This window comes from Vicugna pacos, chromosome X (assembly GCF_048564905.1).
Source record: "Vicugna pacos chromosome X, VicPac4, whole genome shotgun sequence".
NCBI classification, from domain to species: domain Eukaryota; kingdom Metazoa; phylum Chordata; class Mammalia; order Artiodactyla; family Camelidae; genus Vicugna; species Vicugna pacos.
The window spans coordinates 76,126,666-76,147,244 of record NC_133023.1 but is presented as its reverse complement, the minus strand read 5'-3'; positions in this window follow the sequence as shown (position 1 = coordinate 76,147,244).

Here is a 20,579-nt window from a genome sequence, read left to right as displayed (position 1 = left end):
CCTGGAAAGTGGTCAAACAGGAAAATTTCCCCAGTGGACTCAGTCCTTTCCAGGAACATTTCATCTCCCTTAGGAATTTGGTAACGATAGGCCCCTGCTATATTGTCTTCATAGCATTATTCTCAACTTGGAATTACTATATTTATTCATTTACTTGTTTGCTGTTCATGTTTACTAGACTATAAGTTCTATGAGGTTATGGGTCACATCACTGAGGTCCCCTGCTGATTCTCCAGCACATAGTAGGCCCTCAGTAAATATTCACAGAAAGATTGAATAAATAATGAGTGACCTACACACGGCAGCGTAAGACTGCCATTGTATCATATTGTAGTACAACGCAGATATGTTTCTTTATCACCTCTTAGATGTACATGCTCAAAATATCCTGAAATCTTTTAGTAAGAGGCACAAAAAAGTACTTAACACCTGCACAAGTGTATCTGGGAATTAATAAAAAATATAGTGAGGGAGATGTCATCACACCTCTTACAATCATATTTTGACGTGTCTTGTGTGTTGGCAACTGGTAGGTAGTATTTACCAATGAAGAAAACTCATCAGCGCCAAACTTACTTTGGACAATCTGTTTTGCGCTTCTAAAAATATTTTAAAAAGAGGCGCACATCTGCATTGGTTCATTCAGCTGTAATTCTCTTTCACTGGGCCAGGTTCAACAAAAGGGTAACGGGGAGATGTTTTTTGTTCTTTGAATTTCAGTGATTTAAGCAACCATTTCTATTGTCTGCTTTCGAGTCTTAACAAATATTGTAGCTACAGCCATAATTACTAGATTTTGTTTTTGTTCTGCTGAGCCATTTTTATTGAAGAATGCCAAGCACAGGCAAGATTACATATAAACATTGAATTTAAATAATATAACCCCAGAATTCAATAGACATGAAGAAAACATTAATAATGAAAAAAGAAGGCAACTGATTTCCCCCTTGGCAGTTACATTTTGCCACTCACGCTCTCATTCTAAAATCATGACAAAGTTATCACTGTTTCACGTGTGTTAATATGGAGCTACCTGATTTCCCAATGAAAGATTTTAATGATCCGCTTTCATTCTGTTTCATTACAAGGAAAATTAAGAGCATTTTTTGTGCGTGTTCACTCTCGTAATTTTCTCCTCCTGCTTTTTATTCCAAATGCCAAAAATGTGTGCTTATCTGTTCTGACATCAACCAGAATGAGACTGGGCCTCACAGTAAACATTATGGCTTCAGTTTCTCCCTTCACCTTAAAAGAGTCCTAAGATTGTCTTTGGAGCTAATGGTGGCATAAAAGTTGCCCTCTGCCCCATCTCTGCCCCTTTTCCTGGATTTTCAAGGTAGACTACTTATGCAGAACTGGCAGGCTATATGGTGCTGGGAGCTCCTACTTAATGGCTGCTTACTTACTATTGCATGAGTGCTTTTCATATAACATCTCATTTAAAGCTCACAGTGAACTTACGGGGTAGATACTGTTACTATCTCCATGTACAGATGAGAAAACCAAAGTCTAGGGACATACAGTGACTTGTCCAAGGTCACAGTCAATAAGTGGTGGAGCAGGGATTACAATTCAAATTTGTTGCCAAAGCTTGTGGCCCTAACCACTATGATATGCTGCAAGCATGGCTTTTATATGCCCTGGGAAGTCAATGCCTAGAGGCATGTTTTAGGAACAGCTTCATAAAAGGAGTTTACAAATACAGATTTTAAATAGGAGGACCTCCCATCATCGTCTCTAGCTGCCTGCCCAGGTGGGGGTTATTCACCTGTACAAAGATATGGATTCATATTTTGACTTGGAACTCTTTTGGTAATTCAGCCAAGAAATTCCCTCCATGGCTTTACAAAAGTGCATTCACCAACTACGAAGGGAAGAATCAGGCCCGATATGACTCTTATTGATTAGGCACTCGACACAAACAGACATGTGGTACAGAATATGGAGTGTTAACGTTTACGTTTAGATACCTAAAACAAGTGCTTGAGTGCACGATTGCCTATTTCAGTGCCCTGTGAGAGACTGTCACTGGACCTGCATGGCTGAAGTTGCAAAAGATTATGGATAATGTGTTCATAGTGTCACCTGTAAGAAACACTATATGGTGCTAGGTAGGAAGAAGAAATACAAAAGAAAATGAGGAGGACTAATTTTAGAAAACACATCAAAAACACACAAGAAGCGGGAGGGTTTAGCTCAGTGGTTGAATGAGTGCTTAGCAAGCACAAAGTCCTGGGTTCAATCTCCAGTACCTCCACTAAAAATAAAATTAAAAAGTTAATTAAAAAATACATAAAGAAACCTGATTCCCACCCTGACTCGCCCCCAAAACACACACACATACATGAGAGGCACTGATCAGCTTTTATACAACACATTGATACCATCAGGGCATTGAGACATTAAGAAGGTTCAATACAAGAGTTCAAGTTCAGGGACAGAAAGCAGAAAGAAGCTCTTGTATGAAGACAGGGAGTCAAGATAACAAGAGGAAACTGGAAAGGGAAAGTATCCTCTGGCAGGAGAAAAGAGAACAAGGTAGGAGTGAAGCATTAAACTAGTTTTCCTCAATTTAAGTGGGAAAGGGGCTGTAAGTTTACCTATTAGTGTATGTGCTGTACTGTCTTGATGCCTCTGTAGTTGAGAATCGAGCGAGGCACATACCATGTAAATAAGAATGTGGGGTGGGGAGTTGGGGGAGAATCTGGGATCTAGAAGCAGAGTCCCTTAGAGCAAATCCTAGTTCTGTCATTGACTAGCTGGGTGACCTTGGGCAAATTACTTTACATTCTGTGTCTCATTTTTCTAATTTGTAAAATGAGATCATCCATAGTATTTATCTTGTCAGGTTGTTAAAAGAATTATGAGAAATAATGTGATTAAGGATTAATCACTTAACACAGTGTCTAGCACACAGCAAGAGCTTAATAATTGCCAGCTATTTTTGTTTTACAGTTTTAGCACGATGCGGTCCATGTGTCTGTATCATTGTTAACCACAGTAGTGTATTTTGATGATGAATGCAGTGGGGGCTGGGCCTGGATGAGTTGCCTATTATTGCAAAATGCCCTTTTCATGAACTTTCCTTTGAACTTTGGTGAATGGGATTTATTTGCCAAGATTGTGAGGACAGAGTTGACTGTGTTTGGAAAAGGGTTTTACTATTAATATGGAGACTTTCAGGTCACAAAGCTCTGGGGTTCTTTTGTGGTTGTTTACTCTTTTCAGTACCTCAAAAAAAATCCCTACTTCCTTTCCTCCCCTTAACCTTGATCCCAGTCCAGAGTGTATTTCCCTTATACATCTACAGGCATTGAGAAGGGATTTGGGAAGTGGGCAAGAAGGAGACAAGAGAGGCAAGCCAAACTAAGCCTACAATGCTGGCTGAGAGCCATGATGGCATTGATGACTTCAGCACTAGAGGAAAGCTCCAGTTTCTCTCACTGTTTGATGGCTTTTTGCATGGTTGAAAAATAAAACCCAATCTGTCATATAACTAACTGAATTCCTTTTAATGGCTTAGTTCTACACTCTGTGCAAACCAAATTCCTTATGGTAAGTTTAATGTTCATTCCAGATGTTAGTCCTGGAAGCAAATCATTTTCTCTGGAGGGGCAGTCCAATCCGGAAAATGGAAATAAAATATTGGTTTGATATGGTGCTAATGAGTCAGCCTAGAGACCTTGATTGTACTTGGTATTTAGCAATTATCATGATCAGAATATGTAGTAAGTAGTGTCTAAAGTTGTTTGAGTCAGCTGAATGAGAGACAAAGTGCAGGGTGAATTGTTCCATTTTATGGATGGAGATGTTGACAATTAAAGCCCATAGGTGCAAAGCTGACTTAGCCTGATAAGTGTACATTTCTCTACCTGAATCCAAAGATAACATCGTAAGGTAGTTTGGAGCTTCTTGTGGCCTAAGTTTGCAGGGGTTACAGAAACGGTCGGGTGACTCTCTTGAGACTTGTTTCCAAGATTCAAATGTTCCTTTTTGCATCCCAGTTCACTTGAAAGTGAATTAAACAATGGCTTCCCATTATTGACTGTCTACAAAATAGCTGTCAGCAACAAACTGGCAGGGTTAGATTAGAAAGGGAAAAAAAATTTATGTAACAATATTGTTATTTATAAAAAAACCCTCCTCAGCTACTACATGACATCGGAGCTCATGCTTACCATGATGTCTTTGGATTGTTTAACATGGAATGTCAATGAAGGTTTAAAAATACATTTGTGCTTTGTTTTTTCAATAAAAAGTTGATATTAAATTGTCTTCCAAACCCAACATACTTTGTTTTTCTAAAATATTTGCAAGGCTTATGAAACAATTTGTGTAGGTGGTTTAAAAAGCACCAACAATAACAACATAAACCCACATTCATGTTGATAAAAGCCCCACTCCTATACCAGTTTTTGGAAGATAAGAGTGTTATGTGTTCATGAGTCAAAAGTTGGTGACAATACTCCACCTATGTGGGTGTAACTAGAGGTTAGAGGCACTAAGTGTGTTGATGGGGATGTCTGGTTGATCCAAGAATCATCGGGTTTCATAATTGCATTAGTCCCAGAAAGCATACTTTTTTATAACTGGGCTGAATATATGTTCTATCCTGGAAAAATGATTATGCCCTTAGTATCCTGTATACCTATGACACTGGTGCTTTATACAGTGGTAACAATGTATTTGGAATGTATGTAAATGGTAGCTTGTCATGGACAAAATGCTGATCATCCTGTCTAATGTAGATCTCTGTTATTGTCTAAGGAAGATACATTTACCTTATAGCTCTTAATATTGTCTGATGCTGTATTATATATTTATGGATTCATTATCTTTCTTGCCCACTAGTCTTTAAGTCACACAAGGGAAAGGGATCCGGTATGTTCTGTTCTCCATTTTCTATTTAGTACCTAGCATGGTGCCTAGCACATAGTAGGTACTTGATGAATATTTGTAAAATGAGTAATGAATGAACTGCTTTATAGCGAAGGTTCCCTATGGTGCTGCCTCACCAAACATCTTTGGACCATATTCTACATTCAAATCAATGTTTATCCCAAATATGAGCTCATTTACAATTTAGTCCCTGATTTCAGCTCCTATCAGCTTGGGGTGGGTCTCATAAGACCGAATTGTACTCCTGTCTGTTGAATATACAGAACAGAATATGTATCACTAACAGTCATATGAATTGGAAATCTCTTTTAGAGCATCACCTTCAGAGAGTCACAAATCAAAGGGAATATTATTTCTTCAGGTCCTCACCATATACTTGACCTTAGCTATATGCTGTAGCTTGATCACACATGTGATTGAAGCATGGCTCTAAAGACTTGTGACTGTCCTCACAGGACAAAGGTTTTCTATCAGTAAGATTGCTCAGTCATTTGTTCCACTATTTACATTAATTAGTTAATTATCTATTAGTGTTATTTTCCCGAAATATTTAAAAAAATTTTTTTTCCACTTTGTTACCAGAGTGATTTGACTAAAGCAGAAATCAGATTCTCACTTCTTTCAAAAAACTGTCATTTTGGCTCCCCATCATCTATAAAATAAAGCTTAAACTTCTTAGCATGTCATATGTGCTGGAAAATTTTCATTTGCTTCTCCCATGCTCTCCCATGCTCTGTACCTGTGGAGGCTGACCCCATATGGATTGCATAAATAGACTTTCTTGTTCTCTGGCTTCCAACTGGGTTTGGTCAATGGGAGTCTTCAGAAGGATGTTAAAGAGGGTGCTGAGAGTGTGGTTGTGGTATTTATTTACTAGGCTTCTTCCTTGCCAGTCTGCTGGGGTTGGCTTCATCCCTTTACTGAATGTTGTAACTCCGGGTAGGCCTTCTCTGTACTCTGCCCCTTCAAAGCTTCATGGTTGTAACCGCCTACTGTTAATTGCATCAGAGTTCTGTACCCCTTGCTGCTTGTCTTAAATCCTGCACAACACCTTTGTAAGTAGTCCCTTTATTGAAATCTTCTCAAATTACCCTATTTGAGTGTGCCATTATGATATGGCATATAAGGTCCCTTTTAATCCACTCCTTACTTACCTTTCTTCTCCAGCCACTACTCCTTTTACACCTTATATTTCAGCAATGACAATCTACCTGCAGTTCCTAGAAGGCTGTTACATACCCTTGTCCTTTTGCACACTCTGATCCCTGTGCCTGGAATGTTCATCCATCTGCTAGTCTACCTAGGATTCTCCAAATCAACATGAAAGACTTAACTTAAAAGTTTCTCTGGTGCCTGAGTCCCAAGTCATGCATGGCTTATCACTGTGACAGTACTTGTAACAATATACCTATTACTATTATTATCTGTCTTCATGTATAGCCATTGCTAGATGATGAACTGCTTGGGCATATGAATTGCACATTATTCATCTCTGCAACCCCAGAGCTTGACATGGTGTCTAGTGTTATGTCTGTTCAATCAGAGAGCATTGACTACTGAATGAGTACTATATCCTACATTGGTTCCTCCTGACAGTCCCAGATAATAAAATAGAAGAAAATTCAGAAAATAATGGAAGTGGGAAATTAAAGCATTTGATGAGGTGCTTTTACATATTATATTTGTTTGTACATATATGCATATATATCTTTGGATAGGGAGGACCTATACTCTCTTTACTCTATGTATCCCATTGTGACCATTGTGACCCTACCACTGAAGTTTTGCTGCTTTGATCTTCAAAAAATAAAATGAAAAATCCAATTTCTCATAAAATAGTTCTTATTACATTAAGCATAGAATGTAAATGGAAATCATACCAATTGTTAAGGGTATCTATTTAACTCAAGAACTGGAGAAATAAACTCAAGATAGCATTAAGATTTCACTAAATGGACCATGACACAGACCCAGGTCAATACCATATTTATCACTGAAAGTCTGTAAGACCCCACTCTAATTGATGGCTCATCAAAGATTACTGTTAACTGAAACTCAGTGTCCAGTAATCCCTAAAATATTTGCATATTTAACATCTCCAGTGCACAGTTCTCCATTAATGGCCAAGCTTCCTTTAAAGAATAATTCAAGTAAGTATTTGTGTTACTATTTCTATGGTAAAATTGTGTATTCATCAAGACTATCATTCAAAAGCAAAGATAAAGAGGATCTACACTCTTTACTCCATGTGTCCCATTCTGACCTTTGTAACCTTATTACTGGGGCTTTGCTGCTTTGACAGTGAAAAATTAAAGCAAAACAATTAAACCTTTTAAAATGAACTTTATCTGCTTAAAGAAATGGAATAGACATCTCACAAGGAGTATCTTTCATTCAAATTTGTCCGAAGTGGATATTTGCTTTCTTACTGTGTTTTGCCTTGGAATGGGGTTGAGAAGGGTGATGAGGCCATGAGGCTTGATTCAACAGTCTATAAGTTTGCTATTCATCCAAAGTACCAGAAGACTTTGTTAAAGTGTACACTCCCAGATCTTACTTTATCTTCTTCCCCAACTGAAATTCTGAACAGTAATGCTGGGGTCAGGATTGAGAACCTGCATATTTAACATGCACTTCAGATGATTCTGATAAAAGTGATACTAGGGCCATATTGCCAGAAACAGTGACTAAGTAAAGAGCAGAAAAGGATAGATAGGAAAGTCCAAAGCAGCCTTTTGGCAAGTGGGTATCTGCTGGTTTTTTGGGGTCCAGACACATCTAGTTCTGTAGTGGAATCTTTTGTCATAATACGTCTTCATTCCTTTTATGCCATAATGGATTTGTTTCTATCATCCCTTATCTGTCCATTGCCCCTCCCCCTCAGGACTGTTTTCTCTGACTCCTCAAATGGTGACTAGCCAATATATGATCGAGTAATATGTGTTGGAAGAATCCTGAAGGGAAGAGATTACCCAAGTTATGCAAATTTCTCCAGGACTCACCATCTTGAATCTAAAAATGAGATGGTAGTGCTGATCATATATCATAAGCCTCAAATTCTTTTGGCTTGTGCTTCTATTAAATTTTTAAAAGAAAAATATGTCCTTAAAACCTAAGTTTGTGGAGTTGAGAACCAAGATGGTTATAAAGGAGGCTCCTGAATTTCCCTCTTCCCTTGGACACACAAAATATACAATTACACATGCAAAATTTTCCTCTGAGAGAAATTCAGAAACTAGCTGAGAGACTCCTGCACATAAAGCAAAGGAAAAAAATACCCATATCAAAGTTTGTTAGGGAAGGCTGAGACACACTATCACCACAAGCCCTACTCCTGGCATAGCACCATACAATCAGGAAGGAACCCCTAACTCCTGGCTTCTTCCTGAGGAGTGAATGGTTTGGACCACATATCTAGTGCCTCAAATTTAAGGCTGCTATATGATGGATGGTCTCCCAAAACACCTAACTCTGAAAGCCAGTCGGGCTTACATTCGTGATTGCCAAAAGACTATAGCAAATGAAGAAGCAGATCTTAATGGTTATGTGAGCACTCTCCTTGGCTATCCTTCCAGAGCTCAGTGTAGAGAGAGCATGCAAAAACACCCATCTCCTAGTCTTTCCCTAAATGGAGTTTGACTGCGTATCTTACAAACTGCTGTCTGAGAGTCTGGCCTCTAATTACCATGCATTTATGTGCGGACTGCTATCTTCCACAAAGCCCAAAAGAGCTGGTGGGCATTTTACCCACCTTCTCCTCCCATCTAGCTCCAATGATAAAACCAGAGTAGCCTGTATACACATCTGGTGCCCCAGCCTTTGCAGCTGCCACCTAAGGAAAGGGCCCTCAGAAAGCCTGTCTCCCATAGTCAATGGGGTTTGCATTCACAAGTTCCCCAAACAGTAAGATAAAAAGACGCAGTTTTTAAATGAATACAGGAGCATCACCCCTCTCCATGGCTATACACCTAGGCTCAGCATAGAGAGAGCAGGAAAAATCTTCCATCTCTCAGTTGCTTGCTGGAAGGGATTTGAGTGCAACTTTTACAGCTGCTTCTTGATGATCTGGCTTCTAATCAGCCTTCATCTGGTTGCTAACAGTGATCCTCCCTTTTGGGACACTAATAGGTCTTGACACACCCTCAACTACTGGGAGCCACTAGGAGCAAAGACAGAGGCTTCGACAACCATAAAGGTTTGAGAGGCAACCAGGAGTTCAGGCCAGGTTGATTAACAAAGTTCACCTTCTACATGAGACCAATCTGTCAAGACTAGAAGAGGAGGTTATTTTATCTAATATACAGAATCCAACACAGAGGGTCAAGAAAAATGAAGAAACAAGAAAATATGTTCCAAACAAAAGAACAAGATAAATTGCCAGAAACCAATCTTAATGAAACAGAGATAAGAGACTTACCCAATAAAGAGTTCAAAACAATGGTCAGAAAGCTGTTTACTGAGGTAAGAAGAGCAATGCATGATCAAAATGAAAACATCAACAAAGAAATAGAAAAAATTTTAAAAAGTACCAAACAGAAATCATACCACTGAAGAATAATTGAACTGAAAAATTCAATGGAGGAGTTCAACAATATATTAGATGAAGAAGAGGAAAGAATTCGTGAACTCAAACACAGGGAGATGGGGCAGTGGAATTCATCTAAGCAGAGGAAGAAAAAGCAAAAAGAATGAAAACAAGTTGAGGATAGCTTAAGGGACTTATGGGACACCATCAAGTGGACCCATATACACATTACAAGGGTCCCAGAAAGAGAAGAAAGAGAGAAGGGGGCAGAATGTTTATTTAAAGAAATAATGGCTGAAAACTTCTCTAACCTGGGGAAAGAAACAAATATTCAGATCCAAGAAGCCCCAAAAGTACCAAACAAAATGAATCTAAAGAGATCCATACACCTGAGCATATATCTGTAGAAAACTCTAACTTGAAAAGACATATGCACCCCAGTGTTCATAGCAGCACTATTTACAATAGCCAAGACATGGAAGCAAGCTACATGTCCATTGACAGGTGAATGTGTTAGAGCAGGCAGATAGCTAGATACGAGCAGAGAAAGGGGGACATAAGCCAAATGGCAGGAATTTGGGCAAAAAAGGAGAGGGGCATGAACCAAATTCAGGAAACCCTATATTATGTAAACACCAGGGGTCCCTGGGCAGAGAAAATAAGCAGGAACCTCTGGGCTGATAAGCAATCACACATTTTGGGGTGGCCTAGATGCCCACAAAAAGTGGGAAAAGACAAGAATCTCCAGTGTCCAAATGTAACCTTTTGCTCATTATGCCTTCATTTCAATAAATATATTAGCCTTGCAGATTAGAAGTACCCATCATGCACCGATGCCATGACACTTCTGATCCAGACTAAATAAGGACAAAAATCCCTCCTCCCTTCAGGAAGGTGGAGTTGACATGAAAATCAGGGAATATGACCCCAAACCTTTCCCTCTCCAATGAATATTCCACCCATTCATTTTTACACTATATAACCAACTTACCAAAGCTCACCTGAGCCTGCCCATGTTCCCCTTGAGAGTATACTACCTATCCCTTAATAAATTCTCACTTTATTTTCTTAACCTCTGTGTCTCATCTCTGAATTCTTTCTGTGATGAGACAAGAACATGGTCACTGGCAACAAATGGATAAAGAAAATGTAGTATTATTCAGCGTTAAAAGAGAAGAAAATCCTTCCATTTGTGACAACATGGATGAACCTGGTTGGATTTATGCTAAATGAAGTAAGCCAGAGAGAAACAAATACTACATGATGTCACTTAGAGTTCGTGGAATTTAAAAAAAAAATGTTGAGCACATAGAAACAGAGAGTAGAATCATTGATTGTTTCCAGGGTCTGATGGTGAGGGGTAAGGAAAATAGGGGGAGGTTGGTAAGAGGGTACAAAGTTAAATATAAGATGAATAAAATCTGAGCACTAATGTATAACATGGTGACTATGGTTGATAACACTTTACTGTGTTATTTTATAAAATTATATTGAAATTTATTAAGAGTAAAACTTAATTGTTTTCACCAAAAAAAGATAGATATGGGAAGTAACGGATGTGTTAATTAACTCAGTGGTGGGAATTCACAATGTATTCATATATCAAATCATCACATCAATACTTTAAATATATTACAATTTTGTCCATTTATACATCAATAAAGCTTAAAAAACCCAAAATGCCTAAATTTGTGACTGTAAAGTGAAGTATTTAAAGGCATGAAAATCAATAAATACTGAATTAAGTACTTGTGATAGGTTGAATAATGGCCTCCCAAAGATATCCATATCCTAATCCCTGAAGGCTGTGAATATGTTAACCTACATGGCAAAAGGAATTTTGCAGTTTTGATTAATTTAATAATCTTGAGATGGGGAGATTATCTTGGATTAGGTCCAAAGTAATCACAAGGGTGATTATAAGAGGGAAGCAGGAGATCAGAATGAGTACTAGGGGATGTGAGGACAGAAGGTGGGAGAGCAGGTGACCTCTAGAAACCAGAAAAGGCAACAAAACAGATTGTCTCCTAGATCCTCCAGAAGGAACACAGGCCTGTTGATACCTTGATTTTAGCACAGAGAGACCTATTGTAGAATTCTGACCTTCAGAACTATAAGATAATAAATTTGTTTTATTTTAAACCACTAAGTTTGTGGTAAATTGTTACAGCAGCAATAGGTAACCAATACAATACTCATTGTGTGTTCAGCACAGTGAAACATGGTATGTAATATAAGTGCTCTTTCTCCTTATCTCCACATATTCAAGATCTACCTATTCATTATTGCATCTCCAATTCAAATAACACCTTCTTTAGGAAGTCTTCCTTATATCTTATAAGATATATCTTCTCTTCCTTTGCAAGAGTTATTTTCTCTGTTTCTAAAAAGCTCCATCACACCAGTCCATCCTGTAGGATTCCATGTTAAAGTGTCACTTCTTCTGTGAAATTTTCTCTAGCCATCTATTCCACTAATAACCCCTGCCCTGCCATCATCACTGTCACAAAACCAGGAAAAAAAGTAGTCACTCTCTTCCTATTGCACTTAAATTAATTTGCATGAACATATATATCACACATTTCTACAATTTCTTAATTTAGCTAGCACTTTATCTAAAGATTTTTATGATTCTGATTGCTTCTTACTTTGTATTATAGTTATTCTGTACATGTTTTCATTTCTCAGTTAGACTGTAAATTTTCTGAGAACAGAAGTGACATTTTATATTTTTTGTATCCCATAATTTCCTCCCCTCTATCCAGGCATTGTGCCTTGCATATAGGAAATGCCTGGAAATATTAGTTGAATGATTGTTTGGTTAGAAGGAAAATTAACCAAGAGCATAATGAGAATAGGCATCCTGAAATGGGCAATATAGTCATTGTTTGCATCTTAATTATGAGTTTTGAACTTGCATCTTGATTATGAGTTTTTCACATAGATTTAATATCTGCTTGGAGGGCTTCTGCATTTTACAATGAGCTTCATCTTGTCTGTTTACACAGACAAGTGCTCATGGATGGATCAGCCCTCCTGACTTCTTGGGAAATCCAGTTATGCGCCAGGAAGAAGTGGTTGCTAGGGGAGATTATGTAGCAATAAGCTGATGAATATTAAGTGATTCATATATGTGAGGCAAAATATTATGAACATTTTTATAGATTGGTTAAGCAGAAAAGGAAAGTACAGAACTTGTCATTAAGGAACTGACAGTTCTAATAAGACAAAGTTTTGTAAACTTCACCTCAATGTTTATATCTTGATTAATGTACTTCTCTACAGTAGGATCATTTAGAAACCCTTCTTTCTCTTGCTTTCTGTAGTTGGAGGCAAATATATTTTCTATGTTTCCAAATTTTTTACCCTCAAATCAGTACCACCATGAGTACTCAAATGTTTTAATAAAAACTTGTTTCCTTTAAAATAGATGAAAGCTCTAGACCTACATAATAAAATCTTTATTTACTAAAACTGGCTTCTGTTATGTTTTGGTTTGTTTGGGCACTTTAAGTGAGACAAAAGGGAGGGGCTATTTTACTTCTAAATTGTATTTCACAACAGAGCAATTCTAAAAGGAAGATGGTAATCAAGTATATGGAAGTTTTGGGATGGAATTTTCATCTATTAGCTTTGGTTTTACACTAAACCACCCTATTTGGGAATTTAAGTTCTTCCTAAGGCTAATTATAATATTGCAAGGTAGAGAATTTTAGTTCACAGAGCCAAGAGAAATCATCTCCATCCCATGAGATGGGTTTCTGTCTACTCAAAGGCAATTGGTTACTATATTTTGGGTATTGATGAGATGTCTGTCCTGTGACATTGATAGAATAGTCAAATTTAAGTGATGTCCAAGTGTAAGGGGAAAAAATAAGGAAGAAAAAGCCTGGAGAGTATGTGAAAATTCTGTGACAAAGATGATGATGATGATCATCATCATCATTATTTTTACTTAAACATTTTTGTGTGATATTATATATAAGGCACTGGGTTGGGCACAATGGCTAATGTAAAGGTGAAGAGGCCCCAGTGTGTAAGAAAGACCTGGATCCCAAAGGAATAAAACAATAAATGACAATGCAAAGAATCATCTGCTAAGGGCCAAATGAAAAATTTCCTTCTATATTACAAGCTTAAATCTATAGCTATATACTTGACTTTTGGTCTTATATCTATCCAAGACTTTCTTTCTTAGCTTTCAACATAATTATATTTCTGTTTCTGAGGTCAGCTTCATTTGAATGTTCTGGATATGGAAAAGATGTACTAAGTCAACTTCATAGGATGGAGATAAAGAAAACAAGAAGTAGGTGTTTTAGTCAGGGTCCATAAGAGAAAAACAGAACCAATAGGATATCTATCTATCTATACATATATCTAGATAGATAGATATAAGAGGAGATTTATCAAAGGACTTGGTGTATGCAGTTATGGAAACCTAGAAGTCTCACAATCTGCCGTCTGCAAGCTGGAGAACCAGGAAACCCAGTGGTAGAATTCAGTCTGAGTCCCATGGCCTGAGAACCACAGGAGCCAGTGGTATAACTCCCAGTTTGAAGCAGAAGTCCTGAGAACTAAGAGTGCTGATGTCTGAGGGCAGAAGATGAGTCTCCCAGCTCAAGAAAAAAGCAAATTCGCCTTTCCTCTAATTTTTGTTCCGTTTGGGCCCCCAAAGGATTGGATGATGCCCACCCTCCATGAGGGCAGATCTTTCTACTAATGCTATTGAATCAAATACTAATCTCTTCCAGAAACACCCTAATAGACACATCCAGAAATAATGTTTTATCAGCTATCTGAGCATCCCTTAGCCCAATCAAGTTGATACATAAATTTAACAATCACAGTAGGTAAATGTACTCCTGGAAACCAAGCTGTATGGAAGTGTTCAGGTTTTTAGGGATAAGTACACTGTGTAGGATAGTCCAGTGTGAATCTGTGGACAATCTACTTGCCTCCCCCACCTCAGAGTATCCTGGGTGGCATTCTCTTTTGTGCCTTTGCCTTTTCTAGTCATTATTTCACTATGGTTGCCAGATATAAAGGCACTGAGTTAGAAATCCTGTCTAATTCACGACCTTCTTTTATTGTCAATCATTTAATAATTTCTGTTGTAGAATTTCAAAAGGTATCAGTGGCTATTCATTAATTTATTCTCAACACATATTTACGTATATCTAATGTGTAGTAGGCAATGCTCTAGGAGCTGAGTGTAAAATGAATAGAACAGGTACTAGCCTTGCCCTGGGGGAGCTTACAATCTAATAAGGGAAAGATATATTTTTAAATTGATTTACAAATAAATGCATAATTACAAATTGTGATAACTGTTATGAAGGACAAGTAAGCTCTGAAAGAGTGTAATGATGGGGGTTGTGGTACCACTTTAGGTAGGCTGACTGGGAAAGGCTGCTCTGGGGAAGTGATATTTCAGCTGAGATCTGCTACAAAGGAGGATGGGCCTAGGGGTGTTCCAGGCAGAGAAAGCAACATGTGTGAAGTATCTGAGATGGGAAAAATTTGTCAGATGTAGGACCTGCACTGTAAGTGGGCCAAGTCAGTGAGATTTTGTAAAAGGGCTAGAGTAATAGGCAAGGATTAGATCACTTAAGGCTGGTAAATATAAACATCTGATTTTTTTCCCTAAATACAAAGAAAAAACATTGAAATGCTTTAAGCAAGGGGTAACATGATTTATGTTTTAAAAACAACAGTCTGTTCTATAGAAAATGTACTATGGAAAGGAAAAAAAAGAAAACAGAGATAGATCATTTAAGAGCCTGTTTGAGTAGTGTAATAATAGAGAGGAAAGATGGGAACTTGAACCAGAATGGTGTTAGGGAAGGAAAGGAAAAAAGAGGCATAATTATGACATCTTTGTGAAAAAGGATTATATTCTATTCTCACTTACTTGGGAAGCTGAGACAGAGAAAGTCTGAGGATAGAAGATCAGCTTGATGTATCTTTCTTTACCATGTTGCATAAATATTCCCATGTATGTAGTGCAGGGGCCATATTGGGTAAGACTCCAGGACATTCAACCAGGGTATTGGACTTGAATTGTTGGGTAGATGTATTAATATAGACTGGTATATCTTCTGAGAAGCCACTGACCTCTGAGGGTTTTGAATGTATTTAATGGATGATGTTAAATAGTGGTTAAAAAAGGAGTTAATTATTTTTAATTTGGGTAGATTTCTTTTAAATATTTACCTAAAATCTTGATTTACTGAATTATTAATATTTGATTAATGATTTACCTATTAAGTGCCTACAAGTACTCAGATTACACTAAGCACCACTGGGACATCAAAAAGGTGTAAGATAGTGTTCTGGCTGTATAACAAACCATTTCCCAAAGCAGGGGCTTAAAACTGTAACAATAATTTATTTTGCTCATAAATTATGAGGGTTGACAGGACTCAGCTAGGCATTTCTTGTCAGGTCTCTGGTTGTATCAGAGATGTGGTTATAGTCAGGTGGTAGTTGGAGTTGGAGTTATCTAAAAGACTTCATTCTATGTCCTGTGCTATGGTGGGGAGCCTGAAACAGCTGGAGTTGGAACAGCTGGAGTGCTTTGGATATCTCTATTTCTGTGTAGTCTCTCCATGTGGTCTCTCCACATGGTGGTCTAAGAGTAGCTGGACTTCTTGCACGGTAGGTAAAGGATCCTATAGTGAATGTCCAAAGAGGAAACAGCAGAAACCTGGCCTCAGAAGTCACCTCTGCTGCTTTATGTTTGTTGAGGCAGTCACAAAGGCCACCCATGTTCAAGTGTAGGGAAGTTAGAACCCATCTCTTAATGGGAGGAGTGACAAAGCATTTGTAAACATGTTCTGTTATCACCAAAGCCACGGTACCTTATTAAAAAAACAAAGCAAAACAAAACTCCTCAGGTATTAGTTGGGCATGACCAAAAGTTGGGAGCACTGAAGAGAATTGTGCATATTTTATAAACATATAATATGTACACTTAGTAATGCTTTATTTTTGGAAGGTGTGTGCTATACATTTCAGGCAATGATTTAGTCAGGCTCAAATGCAGTTCCATAAGAAAACAGGGTTATCTAGTTATTGTATTTAGCAAACTAATTAGAACAGTTACTTGTGAAGCTAAGTGGAAGTGAAACATCTCTAATTCAGTGAGTTAATCATACATATTTTGACGATAATTTTGTTTTTCACAGTCTATTAGGAGGATAGCCACCATCACCAAATACCACACACGCTTACATTGTTTTATTTAGCTAAAGTACGAAGGTGTAGTATTCTGGATATTTTTCTTTAGTAACAAATCTGTAATGGTATTAAAAATAAGCACAAACACTTTAAACTTTTGAATTGTTTTAATTCTGTGAAATGAGTTTTAATAAACAAAGCGAAACAATTTCATCGAGTTCCATAAAAGAAACTGTTATTTAACTAGGAATTCTTCCTCCTGTTCCTGGTTATTTATGGTGTGGAAATGAATAGAGAGCTTTTCTTCTTTTTCAATTTACGATAAATTGAATAACTGAGAATAAATCAAGCCAAGAGGTGGGGGATGTTCTTTCTATTTTTTCTGTACTGGTGACTATTGTTTAATGCAAAACAAAATAAAACAAATGAATAACAAATGCTTGGAATTTTTTGTAGTTTCTGATAATTGTAGGTACAGAGGGGGTATCTGCTATTGGATGACTTAAAAGTCTCAATGAAAAGAATATTTTTGAAAGGTTCTGTATTAGTTTTGAATTTTTATGGTACTATCAAGGGATGATTGCTCAATATTCTGTTAGAGTAAGTTTCTATTTGACAAGTAAGCATTGACCTTAGTGAAGAAAACTGAGAATGTTATTAAAATTGATCTAGATACAGTGTATGTTCTGTTGTGATGTCTAAAATGTTTCATTAAAATTTTATATGAATTTCTTATTTTGAAAGCTATTTGAAGTTTTCTTCATTATTCCAATGGAGTATTTTTGAGCCAAACATGCCTTAACTTAAGACTTATCTATAAATATTTTATAAAAATAAACTAATAAAACTACAACAATCATTTTAAGTTTTAAATTTTTAAGTATTTTTTAAATTGACATATAGTTGATTTACAAAATTATTAGTTTCAGGTGTACAACATACTGATTCAAAATTTTTTATAAGTTATACTCCACTTAAAGTCATTACAAAATAATGACTATTTCCCTGTGCTGTGCAATAATACATCCTTGTTGCTTGCTTATTTACTTATTTATTTATTTTTATTGAGGTATAGTTGATTTACAACATTATGTTAGTTTCAGGAGTAAAACATCGTGATTCAGAGTTTTTATAAATTTTACTCCATTCATAGTTATTTTACAGTTGTTATGAAATATTGGTTATATTCCCTGTGCTGTACAATATGTCCTTGTAGCTTATTTATTTTACTCATATAGTAGTTTATACCTGTTAATCCCCTACCTCTAACAATCATTTTAAAGTCATCTTTTTGAAATGCTTTGTTTTCAATATCCAAGGAGTAGGCCAGATGTGGCTACTACATTGGTAATGGTAATAATGCATAACAGAAGCTCATCTGTGCAGAACTTTACTTGTTGGAATCTAATTTTTATTGCCCCTCCATCCAGATGTAGAAAAGAAATTTCCTTACCCCTTAAGGGAGGTTGACAACCTCATGAGAGGGTTTCATTAGAGGTCATTATAGGATGGCAGAGTGTATTTAAATCTACATAGAATGTTATATGGGTAGGCCAAATATATTTATTATTGCTCAATGACAGTTGGACTTCATTTCTCAGAACTGACTCTTGCTGATAGTAAGATAATGTTTGGGGGCTACTGCATTACAGAGAATGCAAGCTTATGCCTCTTACTTCTTATACTGAAATTTCCAACTCATTTTTTTCAAAACTAAGAAACAAATTCATATTAACATATTAAATATAAAATATGCTAGAACATGAGGAAGTTGATTCATTATGCTGGATTTTGAGATCTGGAGGAAGTCATTTGTTATTTGGCATTCAGAATAAAACAAATGAAAATGCTGGCAGTTACTTTATCTTCTGAATATTTAATCTGATTCAAAATTTGGCCTATTTGTATATAATTTCCAGGTATATAACACAGCTTTAACCTTAAACAGTAGTCTAAACAACATTGTAAATCAAAAAGATAAAGCCCAAGAAGAATAAAATCCATAAGTAACTGTTTATATATAACTTTCTGTGAGTCTCAACAAATATGAATTTTATCCATACGACTTCTTTAGTTTCAGTCACCAAAGAATTACAGCTATCTCCGTGACAGAGACATTGTAACAAAAGCTGATGCAATTTTAGAGTGAGGCATTTCAAGTAGAGTATAGAAGTTATGCAGTTAAATGAACATGGATTCCAGCTTCTGCCCTGTTCCTCAGCCTGGAAATTAGCCAGGGCATTATCCCTCTGCTTCTTTTCCTGAAAAGCTTCCAGGAGATTTTTAAGTGACCCATAAAGTTCAGCATCTTTTGTTCTGCATCTTATTGAAAACCAGTACCACGGCCCCCAATGGGTTGACGTTTCCTAGGCTGTGTATGCTGAGATGAGCACTGTCATCTTGATCTTGGCGGTGTGAAGACCTAATTTGCATTGGAGGTAGGGAGGGTTGGAAACCGACTCCCTTGGGCCTTGAATGTAAGGAGGTAGAGAGCCTATCACTCCATTTTACTTCTGAGCTGTGATTTATTCAATATGTCCAGAGACTTTTTAAAATGAACTGGAGGTTTCAATAAAGGCCTTGCCTTTAAGATATATAACCTGTGATTAAAAATAACCCCAGCTCAAAGCAGGAGAGTGACCTTTGCAAAAGCAGTAATGGGATATTTTGGTTCTTTTACCATACTGAAATAGGTCTATTTAATTCTGCAAATGGAATGGAGGGAAAAATGGAGAGCAATTAAAGACACCTGAATCAGTACTAGACGTGGTTTAGGTGAAGGGACACTACATCTTTGAAATGAATACATGCAACTACCTGGACTGTTTATGCCAATTGCACAGGTATGGCTTACAATGGTCTTATGTGAGGACATATTTATCCATGTAAATCTCAATGTACACCATGTATGGATGGAAAAAATGTTGCTAGATTCTCCCAGGGTGTATTCTAATGTCTGAGACATGAATATCATTTCCCCAGATGATTTTATTTCTGTTGGTACTAGCTTTAACATTAGAAACTCTTGGCCCTTTACCTTTCAGCGAGTCAGATTTTAGGTTTGGGCTCCCTTTTTAAAAAAAGAAACCTAGAAATTCCCTTTATTCTTCTAGGATTCTAGGGCAGTTTGGAGCTTTAACATATTCTTACAGGTCTGACCTGAAAGAGTTAAAGGACCAAGTGCCATTTTATTAGAACTGCTTATTTACTGCTGCAGGGAATATGGTCAGTTCAATAGCTGATTGTTGTTGGAATTTTATTCCTTCTCCTGTAATTGAGGATTGAAAAAGAGAGGTAAGGTGTATATACTTTATGCAACATTTATTTCATTTCTTTCTGAAAATGCTTACCTCTTCATACTTGCCTTTCCCTAGATGGAGTTAAGTGTTTTGATGAAGGGTAGACTGAGGTGAAACTGTAGCTCTCATTATCTGCTTGACATAAATTATGTGTCTAACTATTTAAAAAGGGGAAAAATGGAAAGGGCTATGAAGGACCCTGGGGGTCAGGTAAGTGCACTTGAAACAGATGTGTTAGAGAAGTTGCTTCAAAGACACAAATCCATCCTTATTAATTGCCTACTGGTAGGGTAAGGTGCGGGCTTGTTTCTCTCTGCAGTGAGGTGTCAGGGACGAGTTGCCAGGCAGGAAACTCACTGTTGCACTGAGTTTAGAATGGTGTGCTATGTTTGTTAATGCCACTGTTTCCTTTTCAACTGCCTGCCCACCTTTCTTGAATGGGAGCCTCTGACTGCTGCTGGAATGCCAAGCGACACGACAAATGATCTGCCAGTGTTTTCCTGTTAGTCCTGTGTAGTGAGAATTTTGCTGATGGATTAGGCCCCAGGAAGTATTAGAAAAGCAGCTTTTTTTCTTCTTCTGAATTCTCGTTGCTCTTTGTACTTCTCTCTAGTAGAGCAATTACCGTGCTGTACTGTAATTATTTGTGTCTGTCTTTCCCAGTAGACCGTGAG